General features: G+C 38.6%; 1 long non-coding RNA gene across 4 annotated transcripts in view; it reads left to right on the plus strand.

The window, feature by feature from the left end:
• The window catches only part of LOC103098978 (uncharacterized), a 37251-nt gene that overhangs the window by 5794 nt on the left and 11351 nt on the right, over positions 1 to 20106 (plus strand). For all 4 annotated transcript variants that reach the window (XR_008916519.1, XR_008916520.1, XR_008916521.1 and 1 more), the window contains exons 2-3: positions 1946 to 10845; positions 19274 to 19387. This is a non-coding gene — a long non-coding RNA (uncharacterized LOC103098978). The remainder of the gene's footprint in view (positions 1 to 1945; positions 10846 to 19273; positions 19388 to 20106) is intronic.

Consider the following 20106-nt stretch of genomic DNA (forward strand, 5'->3'; position numbering starts at 1 on the left):
GACACATCACATACCCTATTGCATTTGACACCTGCACTGATTTGAACAGTCGTTGCATTCTGTATGGTATATTTTTATAGAGCTAGTATAAATAAACTGGAAATTAGGAGAACTGGATCTTAGTCCTGATTCTACTTAATGATGTGTGACCTTTGCCAAATCCCTTCACCTCCCCAGGCCCCTTTTACTACACATATAAAAGAAGAGGAGTTGGCTTATTTTTACTTTATTATTCTTCAAAGTGAGTTAACCTATTTCACGTATTTTGTGCATGTTGGTTTCCTGCCCCCTGCCCCAAAGGATCCCAGAGAGAATGTGAGGATACTTAGGTGGTGACTACTATGAGGTGACTACTATGCATTATTAAACAAAGGAGAATAGAAATGTAATAATCACTGATTCTAACTCTCCTCCCTTTTGCAATTCTAGGAAACAACTTAAAGTTGCTTAACTTACCCATGGGGTACTCAAAAACATCCACACTATAAATAGGGGCTAAGTACTTCATAATGTGATAAAAGCCTCTTAAGTCCTCAGAACACTGAGTAATATGATGGCTGGACAGAGAGAAAAATGTCAGAGTAAGAGAATTCTGGTACTAAGAAAAGTGGTAATAATGTTAAAGAAAACAACACTGAAAGACTTTACAGGGAAGCTAGATTGCTCAGTGAATAGAGAGCCAGGCCTGGGAGACAGAAAGAAGGTCAAATCAAAGGTTCAAATCTGGCCTCAGATACTTCTTAATTGTGTGACCCTGGGCAAGTCACTTAACTCCAGTTGTCTAGCATCTACTTGCTCTTCCACCTTAGAAGCAATTCTTAATATTGATTCTAAGGCAGAAGTTAAGGATTTTTTTTTGAAGAAAGACTTTAGAACTCTGATCAATGAATTGTCTAATTATGACAATATGGATGTTGGTGAAAGAGGTGATGGGATATAGGTAGGGAATGGCATTTTCTGACAATACCTATTTGTTACAAGGCTGAAGAGGAAGAGAAGGAATCATTGGAAATAAGGACAAGTAAAAAAAAAAGCACAAATAAAACATTTTTAAAATAAAGGTGGAAGTAGCTACAGAAAGCAGAATGAATTAGTTAATCAGTAAACATTTATTAAATACTTGCTGTGTGCCAGATACTGTTCTAAGGGTTAGGGATACATAAAAAAAGGCAAAAAGACAGTCACTGTGGGGGGGAGACAACATGAAAACAAATATATATAAAAGCAAGTCATGCAAGATAAAGAGGAAATAATTAACAGAGAAGAGGCACCAGAATTAAAAGAGGAAATTTGTAAAATTTCTCTTCAGATGGCCAGATTTTAAAAGTTAAACTGCCAATACTCATCCAGACATAAACAGACCATGAACCCAGGCACAATTTCAGAGGGAGGTCCCTGTGGATTGGCCTCATCATAAAAAAGAAAAAGAAAAAATTCAGACAGAACCCAAGAATTGAGCTGAACTCAGAAGGGTTGATTCTTTAGGATTTGAGTACCAATAGGGACTAGAGGACACATTATATAACAAAGCCTGTTGCATAGTGTCTCAGAAGCTTTAAACAAGGCCCTCTCTGCCTGCCCCAGCTGCCAAACACATGCTAAATATAAAAGCCAAAAAACTGGGTTGGATTTGCCTCTTGTTTCCTCTCAGATAAGGTATAGGACTCGGGCACAACAATTATAGGATTAATTCTTTACAAATTTTCTGGATCTGCCAACCTATACTTTTGTAAAAGGAGGCTCGGGGCTAATATTTGGTTTCCTGCTTAATGGCAGTATAAGACAATGTTTGTTAATTATTGCTATCATTAGTTATAGTTGTTTTTATTTAGTATATTTTAGTATATTTATATAGTATATTGTATTTTTCAATGTATTTTTATCATATTATCATAGTTGCTAATGATAATAAACAAAAGGTAACTTCTAACATATTGTACTTTAGGCATGCACTTGATTTTGATTGATCTTCATAACAACCCCAATCAGATGAAGAACAATTGGTCTACATCTTGCAAGTGACGAAACTGAAGTTCACCAGGGTTAAGTGACTTGCCCAGAGTCACACAGCTATTTGAAAATTCAAACCCACTCTGACTCCAAGGTCAACATGCTGTCTAACCACTTGGCCTCATTGCTTCTCAAAACTAACATTTATTTAGCTTGAAAATTTGTGGGGAGGGTGTGACCAGGAAGAACCTGGTTACTTAACCAAGTTAAACATGAGGCCTTTGTTCTGTTTTAAAAGATGGCGGCTCCCCCGCCCCCCCAAAGGTGCACATTGCCATTAGCACAATTGAGACACTGATCCTATATCCTTGAGAGGGATATGAATAATAAACACCCTTACCCTGAGTGCTGATTGGCTATACTACATGGATGGGTATGAAAAACATAACTCTCCCCCGGGATCAATAGGCATAGATGGGAAGGTGGGTGTTGAGTTAGGCATCCATTGTCAGAACTGCCCTATATGATTGATTTATTTTTTCTTTTAACTCTTTAGTCATTCGGCAAGCATTTATTCTGTGACTGGCTCTATGCAAAGCATTAGAGGTAATGAAGAAAGACAAAAATCAGATTCCTATTCTCAAATACCTCACATTTCTAACAAGGGAGGCAACATACAATAAACTATACAACTCTGGACATGCAATATACATGCAGTGGCAATGGAAGGTAATCTTAGAGGGATGGCAGGAGGACTGACTAGGAAGATCTTTCCCAGAAAGTGGGATTTGAGTTGTGTTAAAATAAGCAGAGAATTAAGGACTTGTTAGAGGCAGCTATGGCTATGATGAGTTGGTCTTGCTTCTTTCCCACAGTCATCCTTTGCCTGAGGTCTATCAAAACTTAAAAGAGGGCAAACATAAGAACAAAAACCCCATTCCCCAGCCACTCTAGCCTCTGGATATCGAAGCCTTTCTCAAGTTTCTGTGGATTCGTGTGCTCTGACTGCCCCCACACCGTACCTTTTCAAAAGACTAACTGGGGCAGCTGGGCTGCTCAATGGATAGAGCACCAGGCTTGGAGGTGGGAGGTCCCAAGTTCAAATATGACCTTAGACACTTCTTAGCTGTGTGACCCAAGGCAAGTCACTTAACCTAGTCAACCTAAAAAAATACTGAACCACCAAAGCAGTTACAAAAGAACACATTTTTAGTCAGGAAAAGGGAGACAGTGTTCTTATGAACATCATAGAGAGCCAATACACACCAGACAGAGCCAAGCTCTGGGAACACTGTCTCTGGGAAAGACACCCAAAATGGGAATTTTCATCAAATTAAATAAATTAGAGTCTTTTTTTTCTTTTTTTTAAAATGTATTCATTTAAAATTTTTTATTGTCATGCAAAACATTTCCATATTGGTCATTGTTGTAAGAGCATACTCATATATAACCAGAACCCCAAATAAAACCATAAATACACTGATGTGAAAGAAAACTCCAATAAGAACTTGGGGTCTTTTATATGCTTTAGGGCAGTGATGGTGAACTTTTTAGGCACTGCATGCCATGTCCCACCCCACCACCTTACTCCAGAAAGGGGGGAGAGAGAAGGAGGGAAGTGACCCAGGTGCTGTGCTCAGAGAAGAGAGTAAGTGCTTCCATTGGGCTGCTGGGCAGAGGGACAGGGAGGAATAGTGGAGGGGGAAGGGAACAGATCCACCCAAGTCCCTCTTCCTTTCTAGTAACTAACTGGTTGTCAGTGACACACATGCCCACAGAGAGGTCTCTGCATGCTGTGTTTGGCACATGTGCTATAGGTTCACCATTGTGGCTTTAGGGAGTATAGGAAAGGAAGGACAACTGACTGACTAACTTAGAGGCTTGGGAAAGAGTATGTAGCCAGTGGCTAGAATACCTAGGAATGGCCTAGATACAATAAGTGAAACTAAGAAGACAAAAAGGGTAATTAATATTTGACATCTGCTTATCCTATACAGGATGATCCATGGGTGATTAAGGGTTTCTTAAAATAATGCTGTCAACCCCAATTGCTTATCCCTTACCACTCTTTCTGCCTTGTAATATAGATTCCAAGACTAAAGGTAAGGGTTTAATAAAAGATAAAAAGACTATTTCCTTCTCTGTATTTGATTGGATACCCCAGTACTTTGGCATTGAGCAAATCCCATATTGTAATCTCCTTGACCCTACTTTAAGGGTCTTTATTATTACTACTTTGGTAGTTTTGCTTTATTCAGGTTGACAAAATCAAATGTGAGAAGGGAGAGCATTCTGGGAATGTGGGAAAGCCAATGCAAAAACGTAATGTTCAGAGATGGAGTGTTCTATGTGAAGAACTTCAAAACGGCCCATGTTATTGGATAGAGTTCATAAGGGGCTAAAAGCATGTGAAAACTATAAATATAGGAAGGAGACAGTTTGTGGGGGACTTTAAACAGGTCCCTCAATGTTTTATAGATTTGGGTTATACAAAACCTAACTCATCTTCCTGCCATCCCCATATCCTCCCTTCTTAAGTTCCTTACTGCCATCCAGGGCACCATCATCCTGATGTCCTCCAGGTTTAGTATCTCAGTGTTAGTCTCTGCTCCTCACTATCCTTCACCCCCAAACCCCTCTCTTTCTCCAAGTCTTTCACATCTCTCACATATACTCTCTTCCCTCCTCTGACAGCCACCACTCAGTTTCAGATCCTCACACTTGGACTATTTATTACAATAGTCTGCTGACTGACCTTCCTCTCTCAAGTCTCTCTTCCACTCCAGTTCATCCTCCACTCAACTATCAAAATGATCTTTCCAAAGAGGAGATTTGACCAAATTATTTTCTATTCAATAAGTTCCAGTGGCTCCCTGTTGCCTTGCTTTTAAAGCCTCTTATTATCCACCCTCTTCCTACCATCCTTCTGCCAACCTGAAAACACACACACACACAAACAGAACTCCCAAAGCAGTTACAAAAGAACACCTTTAATCAGGCAGGACAAGGGAGACAGTGCTTTTATGGCCAGCGCAGAGTCGTACACAGAAACCACACAGAGCCTCTCAGCTCTAAGACTCTTAAGAACACCAACAATGGGAGTTTCCCAAGACTAAAGAATTTTGGACTCTATTTATAACTTAGAGGATATATCCAAAGAGAAACAACTGTCAAGTTACATAGAGGCTTGGGACAGAGGTTGTAGCTGAGGGTTGCCTAAATAAGAAAAAGGGTTCTTAAGACTTGACCACATCTACCACCATAGAAAACATCATTGGCAAAAGATATAGATCATGTCTTTCATATTTCCACTTCTCAGTTAATTCCCTGGAGGTGAACATTCACAAGTTATTCTGTAAATACTAAATCTGAAGTTGTATATAATGTTCTCTTGGCTCTACTCATTTCACTCTTCCATATCTCCTGTAGTTCTTTAAAAGATTAATTTGCTTATCATCACTACATGCCCCACACCCCTATCAACTCTTAAGAATTTTTTATGAGCCTTCATAATTAAAATACTGACATGCTTTGAATCATTGTTACCACTAACACAAATTTAAATGGGGAGAGAACTTGGTATTAGCAGACCTGGGTTTCAGCCAAAGTTATGATACTAATTGTAAGTGTATGGACCATTCTTAAGCCCTTCTGGCCCCATTTTGCACACCTATAAAATGGACCAGTAGTCTAACCTCTCAGGGCCCCAGGCAACTATATGACTGAAGTTGCAAAGCAGGTGCTGACCTGCACTTAGAAGAGGGAGTTTCCTCATCAGGAATTCCCAATAACCACAAAAAGCCAGTTCATGTCAAAACAAAACAAAAAATTGGGAAGATAATAATCACATTATTTCATCTTTTTTTTTAAATAACCCTTATCTTCTGCCTTTGAATCTTCATTCTCTTTCCTTTTAAACATGTCCCTTTCCTAACTTCCTTATTACTGTCAAAGATGCCACCAACCTTGGGTTTTTTTAAAACCCTTACCTTCCATCTTGGAATCAATACTGTGTATTGGTTCCAAAGCAGAAGAATGGTAAGGGCTAGGCAATGGGAATTAAGCGACTTGCCCAGGGTCACACAGTTAGGAAGTATCGGGTCAAATTTGAACCCAGACCCTCCCATCTCCAGGACTCTTAATCCATTGAGCCACCTAGCTGCCCCCTCCCATGAGTTTTAATACCTACTCTACTTGTCTCATAAAATTCCTATAAAACTCAAAAAAGAGAACATATATGAAAGCATTTTGCAGACTGTAAAATACTCAATTTAAATACATGTATACACATACAAATATACACCTGATATCAAAAATTGTGTTGCATAAGGGTAGCTAGATGGCACAGTAAATAGAAAGCCAGGCCTGGAATCAGGAAGACCTGGGTTCAAATTGGACTTCAGACACTTCTTAGCTGTGTAATCCTGGGCAAGTCACTTAACCCTGCTTTTACCAAGACCTTTCCTTTCTTTCTCAGAGTTGTTACTAAAACAGAAAGTAAGGGTTTGAGGAAGTTTTGTGTTTTTTAATTGTAGTGTATGATTTATTTATCAGAAATAGGGTGTGGAAACAAAACAAGGACTACATAGGAGCTAAATAATATAGATCATATATTAAATAATATATACCACATATTATCTATGTTGTATAAGTCATGATAATATATGATCTCCGTAAACTGTAAGCTAATAATAATTAAAGACAGCAGCATGTTGTGGGTAGAGTTCTGGGCTTGGAGTCCGAAGGGCTTTGTAATCTCGCCTCTTACATAATATGTGCTGACTGAATCTAGGCAAGTCTTTTAACCTCTTAGTGCCCCAGGTAACTCTTAAGAGTTTAATTTGAAGAGAAAGTGCATGTATGTGTATGTTGATCTCATTTTATCCTTACAACTCTTGGAGGTAGCTGCTATTATCTCTCATTTTATAGATGAAAAAACTGAGGCAATCAAATATTTGGTGACTTGATCAGGATGTTGAATAAGGTCTTTTTTATTGATTGAAATGATGGATTGATGAAGTTTCCACACTGAAAGTTCCCCAGATTTGTCACAGGTTCAGTGTTTGAAAAACCCCCAGCAAACCTTTGTGATTCCAGGAATACAGGTTAAAGGCTAATGCAGATAAGAACAGTACTTATCTCATCTAATAGGACTAAATCACTGACATCAGTCTTAGACGTGAAGAAAAGATGTTTACAACTGTAAATAAATGGGGGGAGGCAGTGGACCCAGGGAGCTAAATGTACATGGGACAACTGACTTATCACCCTACATTTTTTTTAACCACTTACCTTCCATCTTAGAATCAATACTGTGTTTTGGTTCCAAGGCAGAATAGCCATAAGGGATAGGCAATGGGAGTTAAGTGACTTGCCCATTGTCAAACAACTAGGGTGTATCTGAGGTTAGATTTGAACCCAGGACCTTCCATCTCTAGGCCTGGCTCTGACTTCAAGTCATCTAATTGCCCCCTCACCCTGCATTCTTACTAACTTAGGGGCATGTTTCTAAATGTCACTTTTGAGAAATGTTGTTTCAACTGGTGTCTTTGTAAATTGCACTCTATAATGCTTAAAACTCTGTTTTATGAAGGGAAAACTTGATATTGATTTATTACTTTACCTTAAATTGAATTCTTACATGAAAGGGGGAGGGATTCAGTAATGTCCTGAAAAGCCCTCAGCAGTGTTTACAGAAAGAGAAGTTGACCTCCGATCAGTGCAGTGACCAAACACTCTAGAAGACAGATGATGAGGCGTATGCTTCCCACCCCTTAGATGGGTTGCAGAATGAGACATACATTTTCAGTCTCATCTAACATGTGGATCTTTTTGACTTCATTACGCTTTTTTGATTTAAGGGAAAGCTTTGGGGGAGGAAAGATTAATGTAATTGGAGTACTGATGATGTTAGGGGAAAAAAAGAAAAGAAAGATAAGAACATTTAAGAAACATTTTTTAAAATACACAGAAGAGAGCAGAAGGACGTTCAGAAGGAGACACATATGAACAGGGCTATGTGTTAAATTTAATATATACTTAAAAAAAATCAGAATAGAGATTCATGCTTTCATATACATCCTCCTTTTCTGTTCTTTGTATATGGAAATGTTTGTGTTTTTCAACAATTGTTAAGTTTATTTTATAAAGAAAGGAAGTTTTTTTTGTTGTTTTTTTTTAAAGAGAAGTTGAATTCCCCCAGATTCCATTCTGGGAAGTCCCATAAGATAACCAACCAGAGCAGATTTCAACTTGAGCAATGCCATATTGTAGAACGTTCCCTATACTTCATTCTGCTCTGGAGAGATGAGATTACCTTTGCCACTCTGAGCCCCTAAGGGTTCTGGTTATTTATAGTTTCCTTCTCTGACCTAACAGGTCAGATGGGATGACACAGCATCCCAAGTCAGTTTAAAAAACTCACTGAAGCAAAAACAAATTACAACAGCTTTGGTTGTGAGTTTGAGTCAGAATATTCAGTCTGGAATGTACCTTAGAGAGTTCCTTATTCATTGGACACAGAAACAAACTATGACCCAGAAGAAGTAATACCTGGGACAAAAATTTAGCATTCATCCACTCAGATTGTGTTTTTTCTCTTTCATTATCCTGACTCTCCTTTACAATTCCTCCATAAATTTGTCTAAATGATTCTTAAGAAAAATAACACCCTTTAGGGCTTTTATTCATTTAACAAAAGAGTATAATTTTAAAAATACTTTTAACAGCACCAAATTTTCTCCTAGTATCCTGCCCTTCCCCCCATCCCATATAATAAGTAATATTTTTTTAAAGAATAAAAAATACAAGAGAGGAAAAAAAACAGCAAAACTGGTCAATACAGAAGAAGAATCTCAAATGTGCACAGTATATAACAACTACAGATCTCCTAGCTTGACAAAAGAGTGAAGAAGGAATGTCTCTTCATCTTTTGGGCGTGGGGGGGGGGAGGAGAATACTTATTCTTTGTGATTTTTCCACATTCATTTTTTATTGTTTTATAGCTCTTATTTCCATTTATCCTATAGAAGTTGTGTATTTTATTGTCTTAGTTCTGTTTACTTCCCTTTGCATCAGGTCCTCTAAATCTTTTCATGTTTCTCCATATTCATATTTGTTATTTCTTACAGAACTATAGAATTCTATTACATTCATGTACCACATTTTGTTTTTAGCCATTCCCCCAACAATGAGCATCTACATTGTTTCCAATTCTTTGCTATCAAAAAAAGTGCTGCTATGAATGTATTAATTATATGGGGACTTTCTTCTTATCAATGACCTCATTAGGACATAAGCCTAGTAATGGAATCTCTGAGTCAAAATGTATGGGCATTTTAGTCATTATGAACAATTTTCAAGGAAGAATTACAATTATAAAAAACCATATGAAAACATATTCCAAGTCACTACATAGAGAGAAAAAAATTAAAAAACTACAGTGTCATATCCTATGAAATGGAGGAAGACAATAATAAAAATGGAAAAAATCAATGCTGAAAGAGTTGTGAAAAGACACACACTAATACACTGTTGTGTGGTAATGAATTGGTCCAACATTCTAGATATTAATTTGGAAATGTGGAAGAAAGCTGCCTAAATTATTCATGCCTTTTAGTCCATCAAACCAAAATGACATAGCTTTCAAGGACGACAGAAACAAAATTCCAGTACCTACCAAAATATTCATTGTAACGGTCTTTATGGTAGTAAAGAATTTGAAGGAAAGTGGGTATCTAGTTGATTGAGGAATGATTGAACAAACTGTAATGGAATATTATTATACAGTAAGAAGTCACTAATGTGAGGAATTCAGAGACAAATGGGAAGATTCTTAGAAACTGATTCAAGGTGAGAACCAGAAGAATAATTATACATGACTACAACAACATAAATAAAAAGACCCCTGAAAGAACGTTGAACTCTGAACTATTGAAAAGTCAATAATAGTTCTGTTGAATGAGTCAATGAATGCTTACTTCATACAAAGCACAAGAGCTGGAGATACAGACAGAAAGCTAAGATAGTCCCTGCTCTCAAGGAGCTTACACTCTAATAAGGGAGACAACACAGTTTTAGCTGCAAGTCAGTTGTTAAAGTCCCATAGTCCTTAGAGGGCATCAGCTAAACTGTTAGTTCTGGTTGACTTCTTGTCTTTTCCATTGATTCAGTCATATTGTTTTTTAAAATGCTGAATCATTTGATAGGGCCTAGGATTTTGATAGCAACAAGTGTCTTCTGAGTCTTCAATAAATGTGGTTGAAGCACCTGTAGGAACAATTACAACACTACATCTCCACATCTTCCCAGGATGACAGCTAAATCAATCAGTCAATTAATAGCCTGCTATGTGTCAGGCATTATGAAAAGTGCTGGAAATGCAAAGAAAGACATAAAATGGTTCCTGTTCTCCAGGAATGCACAGTCTAATGGCTGAAAGTACCAGACTGGAAACGTTGCCATTCCCAAGGCTTTTGGATTTAGGTTCCTGGACTGTCTCCATCAGAGTGAAGGTCGATGGTGGTCAGGGTGATGACATGACATTTAGATGGCAGAAAACAACAAAGCTCTCTACCCATTCTTGCTTCAAATTTGCTACCTCTTGACTGTCAAGAGTGCCTTGCTCGCCTGCCCTGTGGGTGGCAGTTGGTTGACAGTTGGCCCCTTCTCAAGAAGAGTTGCCTCCCTAGCTGATGGTTATGGGAGGTGGACTTAGAAGCAGGATCAATGATTGACACAGGTGCTGTCACTCTCAAAAATCCATCTTTAGGAAGACACCTGTTGGTGGCAGTTGGTCAGTATTTCCTGCTGTTGATATTGAGCAAGGCAAGAAGAAACAATCTCCACAATGATTTCTCCCATCAACAGTGACTGTGGGGATCATATTGGAAGCAGGTCTGATGGTTTGTTTTTTAATCATAGCTTTCTGGTATTCCAATGATTCTTAGATTGTCTCTCCTGAATCTGTTTTCTAGGTCAGTCGTTTTTCTGGTGAAGTACTTCAGATTTTCTTCTTTTGATTTTATCTTTTACTTCCTATTGCTTTATGGGGTCATTAGCTTCCATTTGCTCAATTCTAATTATTATGAAGTTATTTTCTTTCTTGAGTCTTTGTGTTTTCTTTTCTATTTGGCCCACTCTAGTATGTAGGAAGTTGTTTCCTTCAATGGTTTTTGGCCTCCATTTCCATTTGGCCCATTCTAGTTTCCAAGTTGTTGAATCCTTCCATCATTTCTTTTTTTTATTATTTGATTTTTTAAAACTTCTCAAGTTCTTCCAGGAGATCTTTTGGAGTCTCACATCCTTTCTCACTTTGAGATTTCACATGTTTCCTTTCTGCCATTATTGTCCTCTTCTGAGTTTATATTTTGATCTTCCCTGTCACTAAGGTTTGTGTTTTTTCCTTTGTCTTTTGCTCATTTTTCTGGTTATTATTTTTCCCCCTCATTACCATTTCTATCTGTTAAGGTTCTGCTTGGCTCCTGGGTAGAGAGAGCCCTGTTTTAAAGTTCAAAGAGTAGCCTTCTCTGGTGTTTGAGAGACTTCTTTGGGTCCCTCCATGTACCCTGGGGATGGAACAGGATATATAGACTGGCTACCTTATTGTTGGGGGACTTATAGCAGTTTCTTCCAGCCAGCTTCTGCTCCCCCTGATTTCAGTTTCCTAGTTATCTCCTGTGTTGGGCTTTGCCCCATTTTGCCCTTTTGCTTCCTCTGGCCAAGTAGAAGCATACAAAGATACCAAAAGTATCTTTGGGCTTTTCCTCTACTCTGCCATCTTATTGCCTCAGGCTGTTTTTCTGCTCCAGAAATGCCACTAGGAAATCTGCTGTTTTTTGTGTTTTTTTTTTAATCTCCAGCCAGTAGCACCTCTTTCCCTTGGTTGGTTTCCTTACAAAGTTGTTTGGCAGCTCCTGGGACTATTCTCTGCTCTGCCTTTTTTGTTACCTCAGGCCATGGAATTGGTTAGGGCTTCATGCCCCTCAGCCAGTTTCATTGCCTTGGGCCAAGCTTCAGACTGCGCCTCATCCACTGTTTTGTTGTCTTAGGCCACTTGACAGCTTAGGTGGTTTGTGCTCTGTAAGCTCCCCTGATGAAGCACTCACTGTCCCTCTAGATCTCCTTTGTTTTGAGGTACTTCATTTTCTCTGTTTGTGTGTTTGGAAGACTTCAGCACCCTTACTCCAATAACGGAGCTCCCAGCATGACTCATTCCAGTCTGGGGCCTTGAGGATGGGACACTACTATTCCCAAAGCCCATTGCCTCAGGGTCCTGGACAGTGTCCCTCCGGGTATGAGGGGATATCTCAGTAGACATACTTTGACGTCTCTGGCATGTGCCGTCTCCTGCCTCTGCCTCAGTGGGACTTGCTGCTTCAGTTAGGTAGCTTGCTTAGAGGTGTCTGTGGCAGTTGGTTGGCAGTTGATGGGAATGGCTGGCCCCTTCTCCACAGGAATGGTCTTTTTGAATGATGGCTCTGAGAATTAGGACTGAAGCCAGACCAGTAGTTTGAGGGATTGGCACAATATAAAATATTATATGTTCAAATGTTATATCAGCACATGTAATGAAATGTGCATGTGTTCATGACAGAGAAGCAAAGATTTGCCCTAGCAAAATGTCATATCAAATGGGATTATTTCAAGACATTGTTAAGGAATTTTTTCTTTATTACCAGAGAAGGTTCACTTTGGATATGGGCAGAGAAGAGTGATTTCTAAAAATGTAAAAACAAACCACATCAATTTATGCTTTAAAAAAAAAAGTATAGAAAGCACTTTTTTACTTTTGCTCACACACACACACACACACACACACACACACACACACACACATACAGATTGAGACTGAATCCATGCAAAACTCAAACTCTCCCAGAGCTTTAAGACTTTAAAAATGAAATCATCAGCAATGTTTGCCAAACACAGTACATCATAGTTAAAATAAACAGCTGTTGTCCCTTATCGAGATAAGGGATTGGCAACCGCTCCTACTAAAGACAAAGGAGTCTCAGAAGTTTAGAGAGACAGGAACAGCAAAGTACAGTGGAAAGAACACTGGATTCAGAGTCAGAGGATTTAAATTTGATTATCAGCTCTGCCACTTTGCACATCACCACCCTGAGCCTCAGTTTCCTCTTCTATAAAAATCAGGCATTTCCTTTTATTCAAGATGACTTCTAAAGTCCTTTCCAGCTAAGAATGGCCAGACTTAAAATCTGACTTCAGACACTAGCTGTGTGACCCTAGAAAAGTCATTTAACCTCTCTCAGACTCAGTTTCCTCATCTGTAAAATAGGAATGATAATAGGAAGGAAGAAATAAACTTTTATTAAATGCCAACTCTGTGTCAGGCACCATGCTAAGCACTTTATGAATATCTCATTTGATCCTTAATAGCATTACCCACATGATTGCCATGAGGCTCAAATGAGATCATATATACAAAATGCTTTGCAAATTTAAGAAACTTTTAAATGCTGACTCATCAAATCTATGATCCTTTGACATAGCCATTTCCAGTTTGGGGAAGCTCTGCCTCCCCTGCTCAAATCATGATTTAAAGAAAAAGAAATTAAAAGGCACAAAAAGAAAAGAAAAGAAAAGAAAATAGAATGTTAAGAAAGTGAAATCTTTTGTTTTTAATTTAACAAAAAGTTTTTTTAGACTTTTATGTGTGAAAGCACAAATTATTAATGGGAAAATATAGATATTCTGTACTGTCACAATTTGTTCAGAAATTGATATGCTTCGAAGTTAGAAGGGCAAAGGGTACAAGTTCCCTTGAAAATTTCCCTTCTACCTTATTCCAGTCCTCAGATTAGCAAAGTTGACCAAAAGAAAAAAATGACAAATGTCGGAGGGACTGTGAAACGACAGCTACATTAATAAATACTGTTGGTAGAGCTATGAACTGATCCAGGTATTCTGGAAAACAATTTGGAATCATGCTCCCCAAACTGTTAAAGGGTAAATTTGACCCAGAAATACCACTACTCGGTCTGTATCCCAAAGAAATCAAAGAAATAGGGGGACAACTCATATACAAAAAAATATTTAAGCAGTTGAGTTTTTTTGTGGTGGCAAAGAATTGGAAACTAAAGAAATACTTATTAATTGGGGACTAGCTAAACAAATTGTGGTGTATGATTGTGACAGAATATATTATGCTATAAGGTGATGAAAAGGATGGTTTCAAAGAAACCTGGAAAACCTTTTATGAACTGATACAGAATGAAGTGTGCAAAACCAGGAGAACAATTTGTACAATAACAATAGTTTTATAAAGGCAAACAATTTTGAAAGCCTTAGGAACTCTGATCAATGTACTAGCCAACTACAATTCCAGAGGACTCACAAAGAAACCTGCTGCCCATTCCATCTCCTGACAGAAGTGGAGGTCTTGGGTAGATTGGGATTGGTGGGACTTGACCAATATGTAAATCTGTTTCACTTCAGTTATATGCATTTGTAACCAGGGATTCTATTTTTCTTGCTTTCTCAATAGGGGAGAGGGAGGAAAGTGGAAGAAAAAAAAAGTTGGATAGGCAATTTTAAAAATTAAAAGAAAAGATGTAATTGTAAGGCTTCTGGGAGAAAAGGGAGAGAGAATATTGATTTTTGTTCCATAAGTTTTGGAGGTTATGCAAAGAAATTTGCAGATTCCTTGTATATAATGAAAAGTAGTGGAGATGAAAACCAGCCTTGATAAAAATACTAGAGAATAATACTAAGACAGTCAATGATTATGGATCTTTGATCTAAGAAGGCTTTGTACCAGCCAGGAGAAAACAGAGTGGATGCAACATTGGGCCAAAACATTTTCCATTATATCAGCATGATGGGCTATGTGGAAGGGGGTAGGGAGGAGAAACTGTGTGTGTGTTTGTAAATGGGGTGAGGGAGGCATATTATTAATGTGCATTTGGCTTATGCAGATTTAGGTTGTTCAAGTATCCAAAATGGCACATGACAATGAGGAGTGAGGAATGATGATAACCATAAATTTAGACTTACTAGTGTATTATTTACTTCCCACTCCCTAGGTTCCATTCTTATTGCAGTTGGTTAAAAGTTAGTCCCATTCTGAAATAGTTACTGACCATTAAGGTGTGAGCTGGTAACACTTAAGATGTTCTCTTCCCCACAGCATTTGCATTTTAAAAATGATACTCAGAGTATCTGGGTAGCACATCAAAAGAGTGACAGAACTGGAGTCAGGAAGACCTGGGTTCCAGTGTGGCCTCAGATACTTCCTAACTGTGTAACCTTGGACAAGTCACTTAATCCCAATTGTTTAGCCCTTGCAAGCTCTTCTACCTTAGGATTAATACTTTGTTATCAATTTTTTTTCACATGGAACAGTAAATTTTATTGACTAAAAAAAACTAAAGGTGATGAACATGGATAACAAATGTTAATGATTGACTAAGTTTTCCTGGAATTCTACTTTCCCACTCCACTTTTTTTTTTAATCCTTACCTTCTATATTGGAATCAATGCTATGTATTGGTTCTAAGGTAGAAGAGCTAGGAAGTATCTGAGGTCACATTTGAACCTAGGACCATCCCACCCTCATCTCAAGGCCTGGCTCTCTATCTATCTATCTAACCTAGCTGTTCCTGCCTACTTTGCACTTTGAAGCAACAGAAAAATGAAATTTTTAGATAGTTAATCAGTCATTTTAGTTTTTCCCCCAACAAAAACTGCATTGTTCAACAGTTGTACAGCATTAAATGTGTGTGTGTGTGGGGGGGGGGATTTTAAACCTTGGAAAGTTTATTTGGGGAAAAGGGAATGTGTGTTTGTTTAGTATGAGTGTCCATCTCAGTGACTAATGTGATCACCTACACTAGTCAGACTCTTGTTTCTTTTCCCTTTTCTGCCACCCTGATATTTTGTTAATTCTGCTCCTAATGCCTTCACTTTTGGGGCAGCATGAAGTGAAGTCACCTGTAAAGTTAGCTTATTTCTGATAAATTCTGATTCATCAACTTAAAGTACTTCTGTTTTATCTTTCATTTTACCTTCTTATAACATTTTCAATAAGAGCATTCTTGTTTTCTTTATATTCTGCCTCCCACTGAGTGATGTTATTTTTCATCTTCTGAATTTCAGCATCTTTTCTTTCCAGTTCCAACTTTAGTCTTTCAGTTCTTCCATATTTTAGGTATATCCGCTCATTCTTCTTACTAAGGTGATCTATATTTGCTTCACTGATACTGCGTATTGATTCTAAGACAGAAGGTAAGGACTAAAGCCAGAATTGTAGAACGGAACAGGAACTGAGAGATAACCTACTCCTATCCTTTCATTTTACAGATGAGGAAACTGAGACAAAAAGATAATTGCATGGCTTGCCAAATGTCTCTCAGAGACTTAAGTAGGAAAAGCCAGGAATCAAGCTCAGATCTTCTGATTCCAAATCTAAGCCTAGGGCTCTTAAAAATATAGTTTTAGTGATTCTTTTGCCTAATGTCAGTTTCCAGTTCCACTCTCTTCTCCCACCAATAGAACCCTCTCTTGTAATAAAGATGTACAAGTGAAGCAAAACAAAGCAGCATCCTCTCTCCACACCTGTAATATACCACCCTTCTCTAAGAAAAGGAAGACTTGCTTCTTGGAGTCCTCTGGTGTCACAAGTGTTCATTGCTTTCTTCTGAGTTCTGGTGTCTTCTATTTAATGGTGTTCTCCTCTGCATGACTCTCTTTGTATAACTTGTTCCTGTTTACTTTGCATCATATCCATTCAAACTAGGACAGTGATGTCGTGGTAGAACTTTTTAGTCAAGGGGACTTGGGTTCCAGTGTTGAATCTATCTATGTGATATTGGGCACAACTTCCCCTGCAAAAGGAGGGGACTGGACTAAGCTTCCTTCAAATGCTCAATCTGTGGTCCTTAGTTTCTTTGAATTCTTCACATCTTACCAGGCAATATTCCAAGGCATTCATACCACAATTTATTCAGTACTTTAACAATCATTATAGACTCACTTTTTTTTCCCTAGTCCTTTGCTACACGGAGTGCTACTGTCAATATGTTATAAATAGAAGGAAAGAAAGGAAGTGGACATTGAGTAAGAACCCACTGTGTGCCAGACAATGTTAAATGCTTTACAAATAACACCTCATTTGGTCTTCACAACAACCCTGAGAGCCCCATTTTTTATAGTTGAAGAAACTGAGTCAGACAGGCTAAGTGACTTGTCTAAAGGCACATAGCCAGTAAGGGTCTGGATTTGAATTTAGGTCTTCCTGACTCCAGGCCCAGTACTCTATCACAGCTGTGCCACCTAGCTGCCTAAGGTGGGATTTTTTTTTTGTCTGACTTCACTAAGTTATGTCTGAATTAGACACTATAAACCTTGTAATGGCTTTTCTCAAAAAATGCCAAACTGCTGTCCAGAATAGGTAAACCAAATCACCACAATGACAGTAGATCTCCCCATTATCTATCTGTCCAAGACTATTTCCATTTTTTCCCCAGAGCTCTTTCGACCATCACCATAATGCCCCTACACATTCTACGTGGTCTCCTTGGATATAGAATTGTGATTATTTTGACTTTTTTAAAAATCCCTTTTTAAAAATAATTGCTAAAATATTTTTAAATCCTAACCAAATTTCCAGTTGGCTCAAGGGCTTCTATTCAGCAAATTCTCTGATATCAAAAATTATATTTCATCTCCTCCAAAACTCTCCATTATCTAGAGCTGAATCTTCCTAAGTGATGTGTTAACTGACAAGGTCATTCAGCCAGTCAGTGTATGCAACCATGGTGCTTCATGGGAAAAGTAAATAAATGTCAGTCTATGATTGAGGTCACCCTCTGAGCCATCCTTTCTGGTTCCATTGAGAGGCCAGAGAAGTAGAGGATGGGATCTTAAGTAAGATCTTAACATGTGATCTCTCCCAGGAACCTTTGTATTTTTAAAATGATGCTGTCTGAATTCCAGAATGGAAGGGATCTGAGAAAACTCCTAGCCCTTAATTTTACATATGAAAAAACTGAGACCCAAAGACATTAAGTGACTTGCCAAATGTCTCTCAGGTATAAATAGGGTATAAGTGTCCTTTCTCCCAGAGATCTTCCTTGAATGGATCTCTAAAATTCTGGTGGAATCTCTCTTTCCACAAGATTCAGCATTGGAAACAATCTGCTTTAGCAGTGTCTTGAGGCAGCAGAGTGCCTCAGCTAGTAGAGGGCCAGGCCTAGACATGGGAGGTCCTGGGTTCAAATTTGGTTGTAGACACTTCCTAGCTGTGTGACCCTGGACAAGTCACTTAACCCCATTTGTCTCTAATTTCCTCAAAAGTAAAATGGAGATAAAAACACCTGCCTCTCCCGGTGTTGTTGGGAAAATCAAATGAAATTTGTGTAAAGTACTTAGCACACTGTCCACATAGCTGTTATTTATCTTTTGTTTTTGAAGAGGACAATGACATCATCTGGGGATGTCTTGAAATAAGGCAGAATTATGCAAAGTCAGCCTCATTCTCTCTTCCAGAGTCATGGCAGAATAAAAGTCAATATAACAGGTGATGGTCTAAGATTCAGTGGATCACCCTGGCATCTTCCATATCTGACCAAGCTCTAAGAGCTTCACAGTGCCTGCTTCAGCTGCTTTAATGGCCATTGGAATAAATTGTTCTCATCCTCCCATTCTACCAGTCTTCACATGCTTGTGGTAGACATCCCCCTAGACATCACCAAAAAGTTTGTGGCTCCTCAGTTACTCTCAACATGGTTTAGCCCATCTTACCCAGATGGGACCAATACATAGTTTATATCTTTTTGGAGCCACAAGTGAAAGTTGAGTATTAGGTGGGCACCAGGAATGGATAAGCAGCCCTAAAAAGAGATTGACAGAGCACTTCCAGAAGTGCTAGTCCTCCTCGAATACCCATACACCTCACATAGTAGGTGCTACATGAATGCTTTTGCCATTCAATCATTGTAATCATATCTGAGTGACCTCATTTGGGGTTTTTTTTTGGCAAAGAAACCAGAATGGGTTTGCCATTTCCTCCTCCAACTCATTTTACATATGAGGAAACTGAGGCAAACAGGGTTAAGTGACTTGCCCAGGGTCATATAGGTAGTAAGTGTCTGAGGACAGCTTTGAACTCAGGCCTTCCTGACTTCAGACCCAGCACTCTACACTACACCATTTAACTGCCTGACTGTAAATGCCAGCTATTATTACTTGCTTTTAAAATACACTACAATTCTTTCCTTACCTGTTCTTTCCTTCTGCTCCTATTTAAAGACATAAAATCAGCCACTGCTCCTCAATCCTGTGTAAAAAATTTTCCCTACAGAAATCCCTACTAGGATGTGGATCGCAATTGTCTAGAGCACTAAGTCCAGAAGAAGCCAAGCTCCAGTGTCCAGCTAAGGCAGAGAAGTCTGAAATGCCACAAGTTAAAGGTCAGGTAAGGGAACAAATGCTTGGAAATCCATTATCCAATCTACTAAGCATTCATTGTGTCCACCATATGTAAGACACCACTCTGGATGTGAGGATTACAAATAGTCCCTGTCTTCAAGCAGTTTACTTTATTTTGGCATGTATAATATATAGACAGGTAAGAATGTATATGATGAGGGGTAGCTTCGATGGCTCAATGGATTGACAGCCAGGCCTAGATACAGGAGGTCCTGGGTTCAAATCTGGCCTCAGACACTTCCTAGCTGTGTGACCCTGGACAAGTCACTTAATCCCCATTGCCTAGCCCTTACTGCTCTTCTGCCTTGGAACCAATATACAGTATTAATTCTAAGATGGATGGTAAGGGTTTGTTTTTTTTTAATTAAAAAATGTATATGATTATTTAATGAGGGGAAAATTACTAGGTAGCTATGCTTGTTTTTTTCTTTAAACAATATTTTTATATAGGGTAGCCCTCTGTGACAGGAAGAGGAAAGTCATCCTGGGAAAAATTGTAATGATATCACACACACACACACACACACATATCAAAAAAGGTTACACAGAGGAAGCATCCAGTCTGAATCTTGAAGGAAGCTTGGGATCCTCAGGCAGAAGTGGGAAACCTAAGTGTACAAAGGTCCCCAGATAGAAACACTAGAGTTCAAAGAACAGCAAATCAGCCACTTTAGCTGAAGGAGGAGAGTGTAAGAAGTCCAGAAA

The sequence above is a fragment of the Monodelphis domestica genome, chromosome 2, assembly GCF_027887165.1.
Source record: "Monodelphis domestica isolate mMonDom1 chromosome 2, mMonDom1.pri, whole genome shotgun sequence".
NCBI classification, from domain to species: Eukaryota; Metazoa; Chordata; class Mammalia; order Didelphimorphia; family Didelphidae; genus Monodelphis; species Monodelphis domestica.